The 18420-nt window shown below is 37.5% G+C and overlaps 1 protein-coding gene across 3 annotated transcripts in view; it reads left to right on the top strand.

Annotated features, from left to right (window-relative positions):
- Positions 1–18420, top strand: part of angpt1 (angiopoietin 1) — a 183339-nt gene that overhangs the window by 102843 nt on the left and 62076 nt on the right. Inside the window, exon 1 of one of the 3 annotated variants that reach the window (XM_022683331.2) lies at positions 17372–17633. The exons of the other annotated variants lie outside the window; for them this stretch is intronic. The gene's annotated coding sequence lies outside the window, so the exon portion shown is untranslated. Of the gene's footprint in view, positions 1–17371; positions 17634–18420 lie in introns of those variants that run through there. 3 annotated transcript variants of the gene reach the window in all.

The following is an 18420-nucleotide window of genomic DNA, read 5'->3' as shown; positions in this document are numbered from 1 at the left end:
TTGGAGAATGTTTGACTAAACTGACTAAAAAGTTGAGTTAATTCAAAAACACTTTTTAATCAATCATTTCATTATTTTTTATTATGTTTTTCATTCGTTACAGTGCACTGGAAAGTAATACATAAATATTTTGTCTACAATATTTTATATTTAGTAGCGTAAATGATGTGAGGTTGATGCTGCAGTTGGTCTGCAAGTTTAGGTTCAGTAACAGTATGTGCTGAAAGAGTGAGGTCAGCTGACTACCTGAATATACTGAATATAGATCAGGTTATTCCATCAATGTTTTTTTCTTCCCTGATGACACGGCCATATTCCAAGATGACAATGTCAGGAATCTTAAGACTCATTGAGATCTTAACCTCATTGAGAATCTTTGGGATGTGCTGGATGGAGGAGGCTTTGTGCAGAGGTCAGACTCTACCATCATCAATGCTGCTGCAAGATCTTGGTGAAAAATGAATGCAATACTGGATTGAAATAAATTTTGTGACATTGCAGAAGCTTATTGAAACAATGCCACAGTGAATGTGTGCTGCAATCAAAGCTAAAGGCGATCCAACCATATTTTAGAGTGTCTGACATATTTTTTTGGTGGCAACTTTTTGTTTGGCCAGGCATTTAAAATCAGATCAAAAGATCTGGGTGTATAACGTTAGTCTATATGGCTTTTTTCTAGTTTTCCTACTAAGCTAAGCAAGTGCAATGCAGTGATGCTCCACATGTACATGTGGCTTCAACATAAGAGACTAACCCTATCCGTCTGATACTGACCCCTCCCCACTCCCCAGTGATATCACTGGATTACTTTACACTATAAACTTCTATATTACTCATCTTACAGTGATACCTGTGTTCTGTCCTGTGGTTTTATGTGGTTCTGTGGTCTGTTGTAAGAGTAGTCTATGGTTTAGAGGGCTTGAAGAAGCCCAGCAGGGAAACAGCGCTGCATGCCGTGTTCTCGCCCACTGTTTGAGGTGAGACAAGCAAGGCTTCATAGCCAAACCCTGATGTAAGACACTGTTGATGTGATCATGAGATATTCAGGAAAGAGTGAAATGGTCCATACGGGACATGACGAGGGGGTTCTGGTTTTATTGCAGTGAGTATAATTCACTCTTTTTAGTGTTTATCTGTCCTAAGATAAGTGTTTTTGTAATGTTAGGACCAGTGTAATTAAAGGGCTAACTCTTTCCTTTTTTAAATAAATGAGGCTCAGAGTCATTCAAAAGTTTGTTTGGGCTTTCACAATCAATATTAACATTTTGTTTAATTAAAATACTCTCTTTGACAATAAATAATGCACCTGGATTAAGAAAAAATGTTAAACTGGAATAAAATGTTATATACAACTCTGAAAAAAATTAAGAGATCACTTCAGTTTCTGAATCAGTTCCTCTGATTTTGTTATTTATAGGTTTATAATTTAAGTAAAATGAACATTGTTGTGTAATTACATAAACTTCAGAAAACATTTCTCCCAAATTACAAATAAAAATATTGTCATTTAGAGCGTTTATTTGCAGAAAATGAGAAATGACTGAAATAACAAAAAAGATGCAGAACTTTCAGACCTCAAATAATGCAAAGAAAACAAGTTCATATTAATAAAGTTTTAAGAGTTCAGAAATCAATATTTGGTGGAATAACTCTGGTTTTTATTCACAGTTTTCATGCATCTTGGCATGTTCCCCTCCACCAGTCTTACACACTGCTTTTGGATAACTTTATGCCACTCCTGGTGCAAAAATTCAAGCAGTTCAGCTGCTTGGTCTAATGGTTGTGATCATCCATCTTCCTCATAATTATATTCCAGGCGTTTTTAATTTGGTAAAAATTAAAGAAACTGCTCATATGTAAGTGGTTACAATTTTAAAGTAAAAGGATCAGGTAATTGGGAAAAACTGTACAAACGATCGTTGTATGCAGTTATTTCTCTAAATGTCTTTAAGTGCATCATAAAGGCAAAGCTATCAGTCAGGGATCTCTCACCAAGAGGTACACAATCCAGTATCCAGTTCCCCGAAGAGCCTTTTTAATCGGGCAATAATGCAAGACCCAGTTTCTAAATAGACCCACCAAACCTATAATCATTTACATATCTGCCTGAGACATAAATGCATGCTGAGTTTTGCTGCAATCTGGAGTGTGTTTTAGTTTTTTTGTTTTTTTTTTTTCCTTCAAATTTTCTATGAATTTGACATATTGGGCAAAAAAAGCATTTTAGCATAAAGCATGTGTCAATACAAAATGTTATAAAATGTTAAAATAATGCTTAGTAAAATTAAATAATGCTTAGTAATGTATGTATGTACGTATGTAATATATGAATGTATCTTAATTTGTACATTTAATTTATAATGCTTCTTGGAAAGGGCATAACACAAGGTGGCAAGAGAATTAAAAAAATGAATTTGGCTTGTTTTAATATCTAAAATTAGGGGTGCACAGTTTGAACAAAATGCGATAACACTGTTGTTTGTTTTCCGATATCTGTGGGAACATGATAAATGAATATAAATTATGATTATTAAGAAAAATTAGTTAGTTTAAAAGGTTAGTTGAAACTCTTTTGGGCACTTGGCTTGGTTGATTTTTCCCAGGTTAAGAAGTAGTTTGATGTGTGTGTGTGTGTTCACTGTTGACCTCTACATCACTCTGCCTTGCACTACTTCCCTCTTCCTCACTCTACCTCCAGCTTTATTGCCATGTGAACACAGTCTGCAATGTAAAGAGCTCCCTCTGTTGCTGCACATGGGTAATGCATTCTGAATGAGCTGTTTCCAATATTATCACAGCTATTTAGATGCTGTGTGCACAATAATGTAGACAGTAGAGTTCGGGGTAATAGAAATAAGCATATGATGTAGTAGAATGGTTGGGGGTGTGCATTAACACTGTACAAGCATTACAATACATCTTCTGTTCCAACATCAAGATTCAATAATCTGAATAAGAGCAATCAGTAATCCCCTATAAAACTAGCAAGAGAACAGCCCAAATCCACCCAGAATAAAAGCTGGGATGTCCCAGAATTTGGAAAAGACAGTGTTCCTAATGTTTCCCTCTGATTCTGGACCTGCCAAACTGCAGCCCTGCCAATGGAATTACCAAGCCATTAACAGGAACATTCCTGCTGGGCTGCATCCCTGTGGAAACGTTCCCAGGTTTTCTCGTCTGGAGAGCAAGGGCTGCTGCTGCTGCTGCTGAGGAGCTCGCGCGGGGGGCAAGGCTGCCTTCCAACTCTGTTTTGTTTGTTGTTTTCCCCTCTGCATTGTCTCGGGTGAATGCTAACGTTTCCTCTCCCATACTTCTAGACGTAATTAATCAGAGTAATTTGAAGAAGCAAGGTTGGCATGCTCAGATAGAAGGAGGGGGGCATGAGAGAGCGCTGGTAACTGGAGGATTTGAGCAAATACACAGTCATACACACAATCTAGCTCGCAAAATATTTGTCCACTGGCTACGTGATTTCACATGAAAGAAGCAGAAGGGAAAAACCATCCAGCCTGACTCAGAATCTAAACAGTGTAGCGCACTGCACTGAGCTCTGGAGGATTCGCTCTGCTGCCTCTGCACTCATGTTTTCTATTTGAAGGGTTTTGGCATTTCTCATTGAACTGGTGCATTCACACTAGATGATGTTTGTAGCAGTGGAAATGAATGAATGATTATGTCAGGGGACCTCATTATGATTTAAATTCTCCAGTTAATGGTGCGTAAAAATGCATTTTGTTGGGTATTTTGTTATTATGTGGAACACATGAATGGTAAGAGACTGTGGTTGGGACGAAACATAATATGCCCACATACTCTTTTACAAGCCCATTTTAAATCTGAATAAAACACAATGTTTTTACTCTTATGGAGGACACAAAAAATGATAAGTTCTGCTTTTACTGACTGATTACTGGTTTCAATGCGACGGCATGCATCTACATTACATTACATTTGGCAGACGCTTTTGTCCAAAGCGACTTACAATAGTGAAGTACAAAAGTAATAGAAGTTAGAGGTAAAAACATGTTTAGATAGAGCCTAAAGGAGGTCGAAGGGAAATAATGGGATAGAGGAGTGAAGGAGGGGAAGAAGGAAATGATGTTAGAAGTAGTTAGTGTGTTAGACGTGTTAAGAGAGTAAGTGCTCTTTGAAGAGCTCTGTCTTCAGGAGTTTCTACATAGCCTAGCCTAGCCTATCACCTAAACAACAACTTTTCTTTAGAATAAAACTGTTCAGTTTGCACAGTGTGTAGTAAGCTTGCCAAAAAGTTTATGGTAGGGTCTGTTAGGGATAGCTTTTAGCCTAGCCCCCCTGCTACAAGTTGACCACTGCAAAAACATAAAACTCCCCCTGGCTCTAGAAGCTTCCTGCTTATTAAGTATTAGCCCGTCCTCTAGGCCGGTCCAATTAAACAAGACCAATTAACTCAATTCCCCAATTATAATAAACTTTTAGGCTCTACCGCAAATAATATAGAAACACTGACACACAATATACATATTGAAGCATAAACAAAAGATTTATCTAACAAAATCATTGCAAACACAAACAAGACACCACAATGATACCCTCCTGTCCTAGCTCAAGAGTGGTATGTCCCACTCCAAAGGCAGGAAACTTCTCTATATAAGGGCTCATTGGTACAGTTGCCGCTGTTTGAAGGCTCCATTGCTGCTACACGTAAGTCTTTCAAGTAAAAATTTAAAAAATGCTAACTTTTGAACTTTCCCCGAATAGTGTTTTAATTTACAGAGCACGTTAACATATAATTGAGCTAAAATAGAGCACGTGTTTGGTAAGGAAAAAAACAAAAAAAAAAGAGTCGATATCAACAAACTAATTCAGGTATTGCAAACAGGAAGAGCATTTACAGATAAGATGTTTCTGCCAGTATGTCTGTGCTCAGAATTCCCCTTTTACACATCTCAGTTTCATGACACCCCCAGCTAGCTCTTGCTCATTTCTCCAGCTCTTCCCCAGGTGTTGTGCAGGGTTGGTCTTTATAGTAGTGTCTGATATGGTTAGCTTTTAGCTTGGCTGGGTGCTCACTTCTTCGGCTTCTCTCCGGTTGATGCACAAAAACCTGCAGCAGTAATATTATCATATAGAGTCATATTAGCCTTGCTTTCATAGTCTTGTAAAATAGGCATTATGTTTAGTCCCAAATGGCTTTTGTAGTGAGCTATAACATGTATTCGTTGTATGTGTCTGTCCTTTTGGCTACGTTCACATTACAAGCCACATTGCTTGAATCAGATTTTTTGCTCAGATCGGATTTGGCTGTCTTGACTGTATACATTCACAAATGTAAGTGAGCTGTGTATGTGTGTGTGTGTAATGTGAAACGCCTCACATGCGCACACTGATACGTGCATACACGTTGCCTTCTTCACCAACAACAAAAACAAGTCCTATATGAGAGACGACTCTTAGCTTTATGAAGGGAAATGGGTGAGTTAGCAGCTCATATGTGGAGCATCTTTTGCAGGAGCGGAGAGTAAACAGCTTGTCTGAAGTTCAGGCTCAGGTCCAGGAGGAGAAAAAAGGCCAGGTGGTTTGCTTTTGCTGTTTCTGCAGATGTGTGGGTACGAGAGACACATGAATTCTGATTTGATCGTTCACATTTGTTGCATGTCTATGAATAAAATTTGACTTAGGACTACATATGAAAGTGACTCAAATCTGATTAAGAAAAAAACAGATTTGGCACATTCACACAGCCATGAAAAAATCTGATCTGAGACACATTGAGCAAAAAATCTGGTTTGAGTCACTTCAGTCTGGTAATGTGAACATAGGCTCTGTGACTGTCCTTTTAAAAATGATTTACATCTTACAATGCAGCTAACCAGATGTCATGTAGTTTTGAATGTGACCATCATATCCCTCATCTGAAGGTTCCAGCTTATTCAAGCCTTTAAACTACTGAAATAGCATGGATGTCCTTGCTGATCTGCTTAGATCTTTCAGCTGATATGAGCCTTTATAAGATGCATGCTTGTTGAGTGTGACATGAAAAGCTCATCATTTAGTAGATGATTACTGATTTCTAGTAAAAAGAGCTAGATTCCCCAGACCTTTCCTGCCAGTGTTATATCAATTAAACATCCACACCCCCCCCCCGAAACAGTGGTCCAAATAATCCCTGTCTAGACCAGCTCTAAAACCCCATTTACAGAATATTGATAAGAAAAACAAGCACATGTCCTCCTCGCGCTACCAGAATAAAAAAAAAGAGAGAGAAAAGTAAACATTTCTTTTGGATTCTTTCCTCTCAGTTCTGAGAACGCAGTTCTGAGTCAAAGCAAACACTTCGTTCTTATGTTTTAAAAGACGTTCATAGTTTTAAGGCAGGATATCAAAAACTAATTGCCCTCTGTTTTTGTTATCTGCCTCTGCTGCTCTGGCTTTATTGGCCTTTTTTGATGCTACACATCGCGAGGGGTTTTCTGGCCAGTCTTGCATTACAGGGTTTTGAGAAGACTGTGGTGACACCACTGGAATTTGTTTTATAGAATTTTAATCAATAGAATCAAAGGGTACCTGAAAGTTAGACCCTGTTTACAACTACTCACTTCAGGGTTATATCTGGATAAAGTCAAGTCACATACAAAATGCAAGTGTAAACGCAACCAAGACACATTTAAAAAAAATCTGATCACGCAAACCACTTCAGAAGGTGGTCTGAGAATCTTTTGGGCCACACCATTTATCTCTCCAAGACACTTTTCACAATCATAACTCTTTCTAGTGTAAATAAAAATAAAACCTCAATTGTATGTTACGCATCTCTTGCATTGTACCTTATGTAAAAAAAATTGTGAACTTTTGAAAATGTAGTAACATATGAGAAATAAAAAAGAAAAAGAAAAATTAAGCCAGTCCACATCAATAAAAGTCGAAAGCAGGATTATTACAGAGCAGTGGTGGCTCAGTGGTTAGAGCAGCTGTACATCTACGACAAGGTTGTGGGTTTAAAACCCTCTGGACCCTTAACCCTCATTGCCCACTGCTCCGGGAACGTGTTCTCAGTAGTGAAGTCAATCCTGAAAAGAAAATGAGTAGAATACACAAAGTTTAATGTCAACCAGTATTGTCTAAAGGCCTGTAATTTAGCTGATTTTAAATTTAACGATAATGAAAAAAAATAAAATAAAATGCTCCCCTGTCTCTCTGTTGTGCTTGGCATAACTTTAGTTTCTGTCCGTTCTTGGGCTTCCTATCACCTTATAAGAAGCGATTGTCCCCAGCCGTGTCCCAATTCACTAGCCGGGACAGCGATAATGTATTGGACCGCCGCGACCCTAATGACCCTGGTTCAATCCCGCATGAGGAGCGGTGTGTTTATTTGTTTATTTTTTTGTCCTTTTTTTTTTTTTGGGTTTACCTGCTTTGTATTCAGCTGTTCTGCAATTGGGTCAACAACCCTCTGGGCTGGAGAGCTACTAGTCTGTAGTAGTGGCACTCCATCCCATTACACTTCATTTGCCAAACCCTGGTCTATACCATCGTTTTCTTCATAGCATAGACTGTAGAAGTTGTTCCATGTCCCTAAGTTTGATGAAAACCTATTTACACAAATTTATACAAATTTATGTATATATGTATATATGTATGTTCTGCCCCAGTCTGACTAAATCAGAGATGCATCATACTACCAGGGGTAAATGAATGGGGTTAAAATCAGAATACAGTGCAGATACTGTACTAGTCACATGCTCTTAGCTCATTTAGAAGGGCTTGCGGCCTCCGTACAGTAACTTGGATGAGAGTTCATGATGATTTGTGCAAAAACAGCTTCCACTCTGGTAGCTGCTCTCTCCTTAACACGGTTTGACCTCCTGCTTTGGTCTCGTAAACATGAGGAATATCAAGCTAAATGGTAATGTTTAATGTACTACCATTTTATGGAATAGTTTCTATAAACAGCTTGTATAAAATATGACACTGAGTTAAACAAGGGAGTTGATTCACTGTTGCAGAACATTCCATGATTTATAAAAAGCATTTCATATCTCCTGCGTTTGGCCTGGTCTGCTGGTGTTCAGTGTATTCCACTTCGTTCAGTGGGCTCACAGTATTTCACAGAGCTGAGAGCTGGTACAGATATGCAGACATTTAATATGCCATTTCTCTTAAAAGCTAATTTGCTTATCAGTTGGCCATTTGTCACTCAGTGCTGGGTAATGTGCATGCTTAATGTATTCCATCCAGAGAAAGAATTTATATGGCAAAGCTTCATCATAACTTTATAAACTATGACGTTAAGAGTTTATACTGTAGATCATATTGTGAACTACATTAAACATTTTAATATCCATCTTCAGGCTAATGTTTCAGCCCCGTCAACTTCTGTTTTCATTACATAAGACAATAAAAGCTTCCTGCTTGTGGAATCTGTCCCTAATCAAAATGACCTTTTACTGTGTACAGTATGATTTAATGATTGTTAATGCTACTTTTTACTTAATGCCCTTTCTGTTGTACATAAAAGCCTGTTTATGCAATCTAATCTAATCTTATCCAATCTAATTTAATTTAATCTAATTTCTTTCATTATTTTAACACAAAAATACAAAATGCTAAATGTAAATGTTTCATTTTATGATTTTATAAGAAAAAGTTTTAGGCCATTTATTATATTGTAAAATATGTATTATATAAATCATACAAGTGTACTATTTGTATTAAAACATAAAAAAAACTAGTCAAATAAAATTCTGTACATTTTCTATGGTTGTGATGTCAGAACCATGTACACATTTATATGTACATATGTTTAATTCAGTCCACCTATTTAAGTAGTAGATATAGCAGAGCTGTTTAACATTTAATTCCATAAACTTAAATTGAATTTTGTAATTTTCCCATAAATTATAATTATTTAAAAATGATTAGTATAATTTATTATATTTTATTTAAAATGTACATATTCTTATATTATGTACATTTTAAATAAAATTAAATTTGTACATATTAAATTATATATATTATATTATAAATGTATTGTATGTACTAAAATGCATTATGGTATTCTTTTTTTTTTTAATGGTTAGAAAATGAACTTATATTAGTTATATTAATGTAAGATAAACATATTTTCTGAATTATTTTGTGCCCTTTTATAGCTAGTAATTCTAGATTCAAACAAAAGTATATAGTAACTATATAAATTATCTTCAGTAGCAGAGGCTATTTCCGTCCAAGCTTTTATTATCTTGAATTATTTACCTCACAGAGATAACCCATACTATATATTCAGTGCAATTTACAAAGTCATATTTCCCTCTTTAATTGTATTCACAAAATTTAATCATGTGAAGAACATCTAGAAATCAGTCTTTTAAAATGTAAGTGCCTGAAGCCTTTAATTGCACATATTGGGGGAACAGCAGGTCACAGGGTATTCAGACACAGCGGTCAGACGTGTCTGGAATGCTAAACAGATCAGACACTGATATTGATGCTTACCTAAGCTTAAATTATCTTAATTGTTTTGTATGTAAATGAAAGGATTTTCAATTAAATAGGGATCTAGTCCTTTCTCTGCTTTCCTTTCACCCTCCTGATCTCCAGGCCTTTAGAATCCAGTGAAAAAGCTCTGAACTTCCAAGGAACCGTTTGTTCCAGAGTCTTTACAGTTGTCAGAGTGCTGTGTGCTGGAATAACTGACGGGCTGAGCTCACAGCATTGTTCTGGACCGGTTCTGCTTTTGGAGTTTTGTGCATCTGTTTTTATCCTTACGATTCTGTGAGATGGTTGGTTTAGCTTTGTTTTGTGGATGTGAATTACCCGTTTTGGAAGAGTGCTGGGAAATGTCATGGAATAAAATCAGCTCAGCGGTGTCTTGAGCACTGGGCTTGCTGTCTGGCAGCTGGACGGAGGATAGCGGGCACACGTTCTGTAGATGAGGTGAACTCTTAAATTGCACTGTAACAGTTTGGCACCATTGAGTTAAAACAATTGCGACCGCAGTGGAAACCACAGGCTTAAGAATACACCCGCCTGCTGGGAAGTGAGGACCAGTACACTGTATAACCTGACGAGTTTAGTTTAAATCAGATGGTATGAGGAAACTGGTTGCTTTAAACCATTTAAGATTTTAGTAACTAATATTTTTGGAGCTTTTTTTAAACTGGCGTCACTCAAACCTTAATTCCAGTTTCTAGTCCTGGACTTAGTAATTATTGGTAGGTGTGACACTAGGTGCCTAATCAGTTACATTAAATTTCCCTTAACATCCAGATTTAGAAACTGGACTCAAGGTACTGATTTAATGACTGCTAGACAGAGTTGGGGACAAGACATAAACACAAGACATAAAGGCCAGTCTCAGCAGCAGAGAAAGTATTAACTTGCTCTTACAGCCTACAACAGTGAGGCCAGGCAGCTGTACTGATATGTATTTAAGTAATAAGTAAACACATAGGAGAAAGGTAGCCTGGAGGGAGTGACTACACACTGATTGTGAGTAAAGAAAGAAAGACACACTCAATATAGTAGCAAATAGTAAGCTTTATTACAGAAGCTAATGGAAAATGTATTTTACTCTCCATGGTTGCATTACTCAAATATAAGGCAGATCCTAAAGGTCATAATTTTTCATTGACGTAATTCAAATCGCTGCAGTCAGTGTAACTCAACTGAACCCATACACAAGTTCCAAAAAGGTTTATCTTACACATTGTAACTGAGTGTGTATCTCGGCTATTTGATGTAGAAATAGTTTGACTTAATCAGAGTAAGTTATGTCAAGTTATTTAAAGCTCCACTAGGTAGGATTGAGATTTTGTGCTCGTGGGCTCCCTCTACAGTGGCAGAGTGTAATAAATGTTTTAGGCGGATTAGTTTCTCTTTCTCGTTTTCTGGCTTTCACAGACATATTCGGTCTCTTTCCAGCTTCTGCCAGAGTGTCTGTATGTTAGTTTGTAAAGAATGAACCAGTAGTCCTTGTAGAACTGTTAGAACTAAAGGTTGGAAAGCAGGTCGCAGTTCTCGAGAGCAATGGTTGTGGCCGCCTCGGAAGTCAAGTCAAGTCAAGTCAAGAGGCTTTTATTGTCATTACATCTGAGTACAGGTACACAGTGTGATGAAATTGCATTCCTCCGGAACCATGGTGCAACATAGAACAACAAGCAATAGACAACATAAAGTGCAGGAGTGACGACAGTGCAACATAAAATTATAAAATTATAACACTAAATAACAATAAATACAAAGAACGAGACAATTTAAAGACAGGACAGTGCAGTACCGATACGGTATAATAAAATGTATAGTGGGGATAAGGTGCAGAGATGTGTGACATACTGGGACATATAGAACATATATAATCACAGCAGTTACTGAGGTAGAGTTTATAGTTTTTAAGAGTGCAGCAAATATTGCTGAAGGGAATAAAGTCATGTCAGCCTCTTACAGAGTCTGGTTTGAGCTCAGAGGAGCTCCGGCACAGACACGAGAGCACCGCTATTCCTCCTATTACACCTCAATACAGCGCTGCAGTGAGTTTCAAGCTGTAATTTTACTTCTTTAAAAAGATTTAAAAAAAATCAAGGAAATCCTTCCTAGTGCTGCTTTAATTCAGTAAGTGTGGCAGTCGTTAGATTTTGCTGTGTGTGTTTATCTCAGTGAGTGTTTGGTTTCTGCGTTTGATTGGCTGATAGTAAATGAACAAGATATGCATGAATGCGTCTCGAGTGTGAAATGAGGACAGACTCTATGCCCATGCATTCATGTCTGGAGAGTGTGTTTGTTGAGAGACTGTCACACAATACGTGCATGGAAGTGTGTGTGTGTGTGTGTGTGTGTGTGTGTGTGAGAGAGAGAGATGGAGAGGGAGAGAGGCACTTAGAGGGATGCTTGTGTTTGAATGAATGCTTGGGAGCCAGCCCGTGGGATTCAGGTCGTAAAGGTTAACGGCAGGCCCAGCCCGAGTGTTACTCCACTAATCCTCACCCACACAATGTCAGTCACAGGCTCTGAGTGAGTTATATAGAACCTCACAAAACAGCCTTATAGGACCCCACAAAATCAGAGCTGACTGAAATACAGCCCACCCTGGCTTATATACTCTTCAAGACCCAGCATGAGTTACATCCAACTCGGTGAACTCACTATAACTCTTAGCCGTGATGAAATATAGTCATATGATGTATTTTAAATGCAGTCGTAAATGTAGATACTGTATCTAACTCGCTCATTAAAATCCACTGTGATTAGAGCTGAGAGGCGTTAAATAGTTTTACAGCCGCTGCATGGTGTGCTTGCTTGGTCATGTGATAGCTTTTTGGTTTCACCACGCAGTCTTCATTACAGTCAGGTATGTAAATGAAGGGTAAACCATAATGCATTAAACAGATTTTTCCCCCTAAAAAAAAAAAATATTGGTCTGAGCTCAACTGATGTTTTTTATTCTTATTTTATTCTTTTATTTCCATTTTTATTGTTATATGTTTTTGTAATTTGACGTTTCTTTGTATTTTCTAATTTGTAAAGCACTTTGTATTATCATTGTGTGTGAAAGGTGCTGTATAACTGGGTCAAATATGGGTTATGCTCCTCCGGCCAATTGTGGGTTATACTCTGCAACCGGGGCATTGGCACAAGCAGCTTTGGATAAAAAAATTAAACCTAGATTGAAATGATATATGGGTCAGATGCAGGCTTATTTGTCCTATGTTGTGGAATATAGCACTTGGCCCAGATAAGAGCCAGGACTGGACATGAATTCAGATCAGAATCAGGCCTTTGGAACTTTGGCTTGTTGTGGTGTACTGAACCCAGAAGAGTAATTTTTGGAGATTCTGGAGATCCTGTTCATGCAGCTTGCCATCAGCTGCCAGAGACCTGAGAGAGCACGATTGGCCTTTGCTCTCTCTGGGTGGGTAGATGGCGCTCTCTCCCCCCATATCACTACAAAGCATAATGTCGTTCAACAAAAGGCGTCTGTGAGCTAATGTATTGGAACAGAGTCGCTGCGTTTTCCTCAGAGCGCACTGTGATGCTACTTGCCAGTGCTGCATAAATGCTACAATGCTACATGGTGGAGAAAATGGGATAAAATTAGAAAACAAGAATAATAATAAATTGGCAGTTCATGTTATTCTAAACTTATTATTATAGAGTTTAAATATATCTTTTACTGAACATCCAAACACACTTTTCCCTAACCTTCTGTTTGTTCTTCAGCTCCATTTACCAAATTTAGCACTTCCTGTAGGCAAGGACTACCAATAGGTGCTTTAGAATACATGTATTGAGTATTTAAGTTATAGCCAATTTATGACTTTGGTTGAGGTGAAAAATAGATGTGAAAAATGGCGTGATGTGTGCTCAGTATTCTATGTAGAATTATACAAAAATGTATAATAAATACACACTACATGCTTACATGTGTGGACACCCCTAATTCTAATAAATGCATTAATCTACTGTACTTTAAGTTGCACTAATTGCTGACACAGATGTGCAATTACACACACAGCTTATCCAGTTCCATTACAGAAGTATTGCCACTAGAATAGGATTTTTTTAAGCAATCTGCACAGCAAAGTCCTGGACACTGGAGACAGTTACTCCAACAATTGAAAAAAAAAAAGCCTATTGTAGTACATTTGATTTTAAAAGAAACATTAGGCAGGTGTTCTAGTATTTATGCTATAGTTCTAGTATTTATGCTATAGTAATAATTGTTCTTTTAGTTAAATGATTAAACACACCTTTTTTCGAACACAGCCTCCCTGATTATAGTAATTTCCTATTTTAGCAGCCATTTGATGTGCTAGCTTGATCTCTTGCCTGCGTTTTGATGTTACAGCTACGCTCTAATTGCAGTTAATAGTGATTATTGTAGTGAATGTAGTGATTAGTTATTTTCACAGTTGCTGTGTAGCTGTTGGTCTGGTCACCAGATCGCTATGTGCTTTCTACACATCTCTGCTGGCTATCGGTAATCATTCATTTCTTGTATCCATTAGCATATTTTCAGTGTTTTCAAAGGAGCACGCTGTCCGAGAGAGGCCACCCTCCTGTCTCAGAGCAGCGGGTGAGATAAGCCAGAACCTTTCCTCTGCTAGAGCTCAGCTCTCCGAGCTCGGGTTCGGTCCCAGCTGTGGATCTATGAAACTCACAGAGGCTGTTAGGAGAGAGGAGTAAATCACAAACCTGCTGGGCTGGAACTGTGTCTACCAGTCTGCTGCATCTTAAACTGGTTAAAGGGGTCTGATATTCTTACTTGAGTACAGTGGGACTTTCTTCTGTCATCGTAACACAGCTGGTATTGTGAAGACTTCAAAATTATTTTAGTTTTTTGCATTTTGTGTTATAAATGTGTATAATTATTGGACTAAACGCAATGATCCAAAATGACATAAAGTAGGGGTCAGCAACATAGCAACAGTATATTGTACTGCAATATTTAAATACAATTACCTAAATAATATATAGAATATATAAAAATATATACAATATTTCAAACTTGCAAGGTTGTTTCTATTGCAAAGGTGGGTCAATGTAGTGTTAGGAGTCTTGCCCAAGGACTCTTATTGGCGTAGCACAGCCTAGTCACCCAGACTGGGAATCGAACCCCAGTCTCCCACATGATGACTAGCTGGTAGCTGGTAGTGATGTTATCCACTGCGCCACAACAACCATGGCTACTGCCAGATGTGTTAAATGATTTATCCCAAAGGAAATTTAGGAGTGTCAAATGTGTCATTTGGAAGCTCCAATCAAAAACAGTACAGCGATGACAATGTGCCTAGCCATCTTAGGGAGAAGCTTCTTTTTAAAATCCACTGACATGGTTTGAATTTTCTATTTAACTTTTTTGAAGTAGAGCTGAGAACAATTATACATCATTAATTTGATGTAGTCTTTTGTTTATTTTTCCTCAAGAAGAAAATGAATCTTAAGACGATTTTACTGAAGAAAGTCCATTAAAAAGTACAGTTTATAGAGTTCCTAAACTGCATCTAATTATGAATTTTTTACTGAAACATTAATTTAAAGATAAACATGCAAATGTTTTAGGCACCTGTGGGAATTTCAGTAAAGAATAAGTGTCTATCTGTGCAGTAAGTGTTTATTAGCTCTGTAAAACACTAACATAAATAGATACAGCAATTATACAAAAAGCAGATCTTTTACAGCCCTGATTTCCTTAAAACATCTCCTAATCTCTCCTCATCTGAGTTTAATAGAGTTATTTCTACTTCTCATCATATTAATCAACACCTGGTTTGGTAAATTGGTAAATGCTGTAAATCAGGTGAGCTGAGGTGATATTTATTTACATCTTTTTAAATCATATGTGGTGCTTTTTCAGGCTAAAACACTCATATTGCTGAGATAAATGGATTAGTGTAATTCGCTTAGGTGCCTTAAACTTTTGCACAGTACTGTAAAATATTATTCCAAGATATATTACACCAGCCCATTATATGTAATGCATCTTATTTAATTGTGATATTTTGCTTTCTTATTAACAATCATCACTAAAACCTAAAACTTAAATCATGCCTTTTTATATAATCCTCCAGTTGCTCCTGTGGCTCAAACCCCATAATCCTCCCAAGCTCTCACTTCCCAAAAGATTCCCCTTTCACCTCCCCACATCTGCACACCTTGCAAATAAACACAATCAATTTCCAGTCAAGCGCTAAACTCCCACAGTTTAAATCCGTGCTGGAGATATTGATCTCGACAGCGCTGCCCTCGGGTCAGATTTTAAAGCACTGATAGGGCTGACCTTGATTCATTTGGTACGACCCCCGGTTGGTGGTCAGCTGAGAGATGTAAACCAACCCTCCCAGGTGCAGTTTAGCCTGGTCTGACAGGCCCAGTGCTGGACTAGTCTTGATTAGACCAGATTCCTGCAGAAGTGTGAAACTGGAAGAAGGAGTGGGATCTGAATGCATGATGAATCCAGAAGCTTCTCCTGGCGTTCCATCGTTTTCCTGACGGGTGTGTTCAGTGTTTTAGTTTAAGGCTTTCTTCAGGTTTTCAGATTGCTCCTCGAGACTGCAGTTTACTACACACGATCAAGTTTTTTTTACACACTATTAAATTTAATCACTGTTGTATCTGTGCCACTGTAAGCACTCTGAGCGGCTCCGCGCTGCTCACTGAGCAGTGATAATGAAAAATAGGAGCTGATGCTGTTTCTCCAGCTCCACCGCGTCTGTTGTCTCTGGATGATGGGTCTTGTTTGTGGTTGGAAGTGGGAAAGGATCGGACACCCACTCCGGACCCTTTTACTGCTTCCTCCGCTGTGTTTTTACGTGATGCGAGTGTTTGTCTAATCTTGCTTCTCCTTGGTGCTTCCCGCTAGTGACACCCACCAACTCAGACTGTGACTCAGCTGCATTCCCTGAGAGAGACTCAGCACAGGATCTTCAGGCTAGTGTTTCTGCAGCAATAAAATACACACTCAATCTCAAGGTGACACACACTGTGGTGCTTGAACATATGTGAAACCTTTAGAATTTTCTATATTGCTGCATAAATATCACCTAAAACCTCATCAGAGTTTACTCCTAAAAGTTCTAAAAGTAGATAAAAAGTAAACAAAAAAGACAAAAAAAAATATTGAGTGAAAAAAGTATGCAAACCTTTTGCTTTTCCAAATGACTACCAGGGTGTCCACCGATACTTAAGAAGTCTTAAATTCGTTTATTTAAAAATTAGGCTCTAAAAAGTCTTAAAGTCTTACCAGAGGATCAACTAGGAGGTACTATAAACGCTGGCAATCATTTATGAGTCTCATTAAGTTCAGCAGTCACCCATTAACACCTTTTTTTAAATTTTTTTTATTGTAAGAATTATAATATATGCTACTGAGCAGGGTTAGGGGCTAGTTTAACTAAATATAATAATAAAAAAATATATTTTTAATAAAAATAAGGCTTTGAAATGTCTTAAATTCTTTTATTTGAAAAATAAGGCTTTAATATTCTTTAATTAATTTATCTAAAAAATAAGGCTTTAAAACCCTTAAATTCTTTTTCTAAAAAAAAATAGGTCTTTAAAAAGTCTTAAATTAGACATTCTTGAACTCTTTTATCTGAAAAATAAGGTTTAAAAAAATCTTAAACTCTAATATTAAAAAATAAGACTTTAAAAAGTCTTAAATTATTTTATCTAAAAATAAGGCTTGAAAAAAAGTCTTAAATTATTTTATCTAAAAAAAGTATTTTGAAAGTCTAGGCAAAAAAGCCTTAAATTATTTTATGTAAAATATAAGGCTTTAGAAAGTCTTAAGCGGAACAATTATTGGTATTAAGGACTGTGAGGGGGCTGATATCAGGTGTGTTCATTAGCGCGCTGTTTGTTATTAGCTGGAGGCGGCGGTACTGTGGTTTAAGGACTGTGTAAATTAAGTGTAAATGGTTGTTAAACTCCAGTTTTGCTCTGTGGTTAGTTTTGCATGGGACCCCGGACACAGCAGCGCGCGTTGGAAGCTATGTAAGGAAAGCGCGGCTAAACGGGAGTAAATATCAGTGCCTCCGCTCCGCTCCAGATACCGGCTTTAGCGACACCAGCCCCGGCTTCAGACCTCCAAACAGCGCCCTGCTCTCCACACCTACCCCGCTACTCTCACAGCGGAGAACCCGGTTTAGACTAGTCTTAACGTAAGTGTTTATTAAATTCAGACTCAAGCATTACTTACTCAAAACTATTACCACCCAAACTAGTATATACACGGGAGATAATTAATTTTATTTAGTTACTTTATTACTGTGAAATGTGAAACTCTTATATTATATAGATGTATTTTAAGATCACTCTGTTTATTTATTGTATTGTTGATGATTATGGCTTACAGCCAATAAAAAAAAAACTAATATCAGTGTCTCAAAAAAAATGAATATTATTTTTTAAAAAGACTAATTGGTACTTTTGGCAGTGTGCCAATGAAATCCGCATCTCCATAAAAGTTGTCAGCAGAGGGAAGCATGAAGTGCTGTATAGTTTCCAGGGAAAACACTGCACTGACTATAGACTTAATATAACACAGTGGATCAACACCAGCAAATGACATGACTCTCCAACTCTTCCTCCAGACGCTGGTCATCTTATGGGGCCAGTTGTTCAAAAAATGTAATCCGGATCAAAATTATCCAGATTTGTTAATCACATTTTTTGCTATCCAGGATCAGGTGATCTGTCTTACTTTTAAGCCAGTTTTTCAAAGCAATATTGGATTGGATCAACCTCATCCAGAAACACAGTTTTCAGGATTACCTAATTCGGATTACCAGCTATGTAAAAAACAGATAGAAGAACCAACAAACGGGGATTGATGACTCCTTTTCTTGCAGTAACAAGATACTGCTTATTGCAAAACAATACGAGCAATTGAGCGTTTAAATGGAGTTCTGCAGAGACGCTTTGCATGACTTAACTATTTGCGAGTTG

The sequence above is a fragment of the Astyanax mexicanus genome, chromosome 3 (genome assembly GCF_023375975.1).
Source record: "Astyanax mexicanus isolate ESR-SI-001 chromosome 3, AstMex3_surface, whole genome shotgun sequence".
Taxonomy (NCBI): domain Eukaryota; kingdom Metazoa; phylum Chordata; class Actinopteri; order Characiformes; family Acestrorhamphidae; genus Astyanax; species Astyanax mexicanus.
This window is presented reverse-complemented; position numbering and strand designations above follow the sequence as displayed.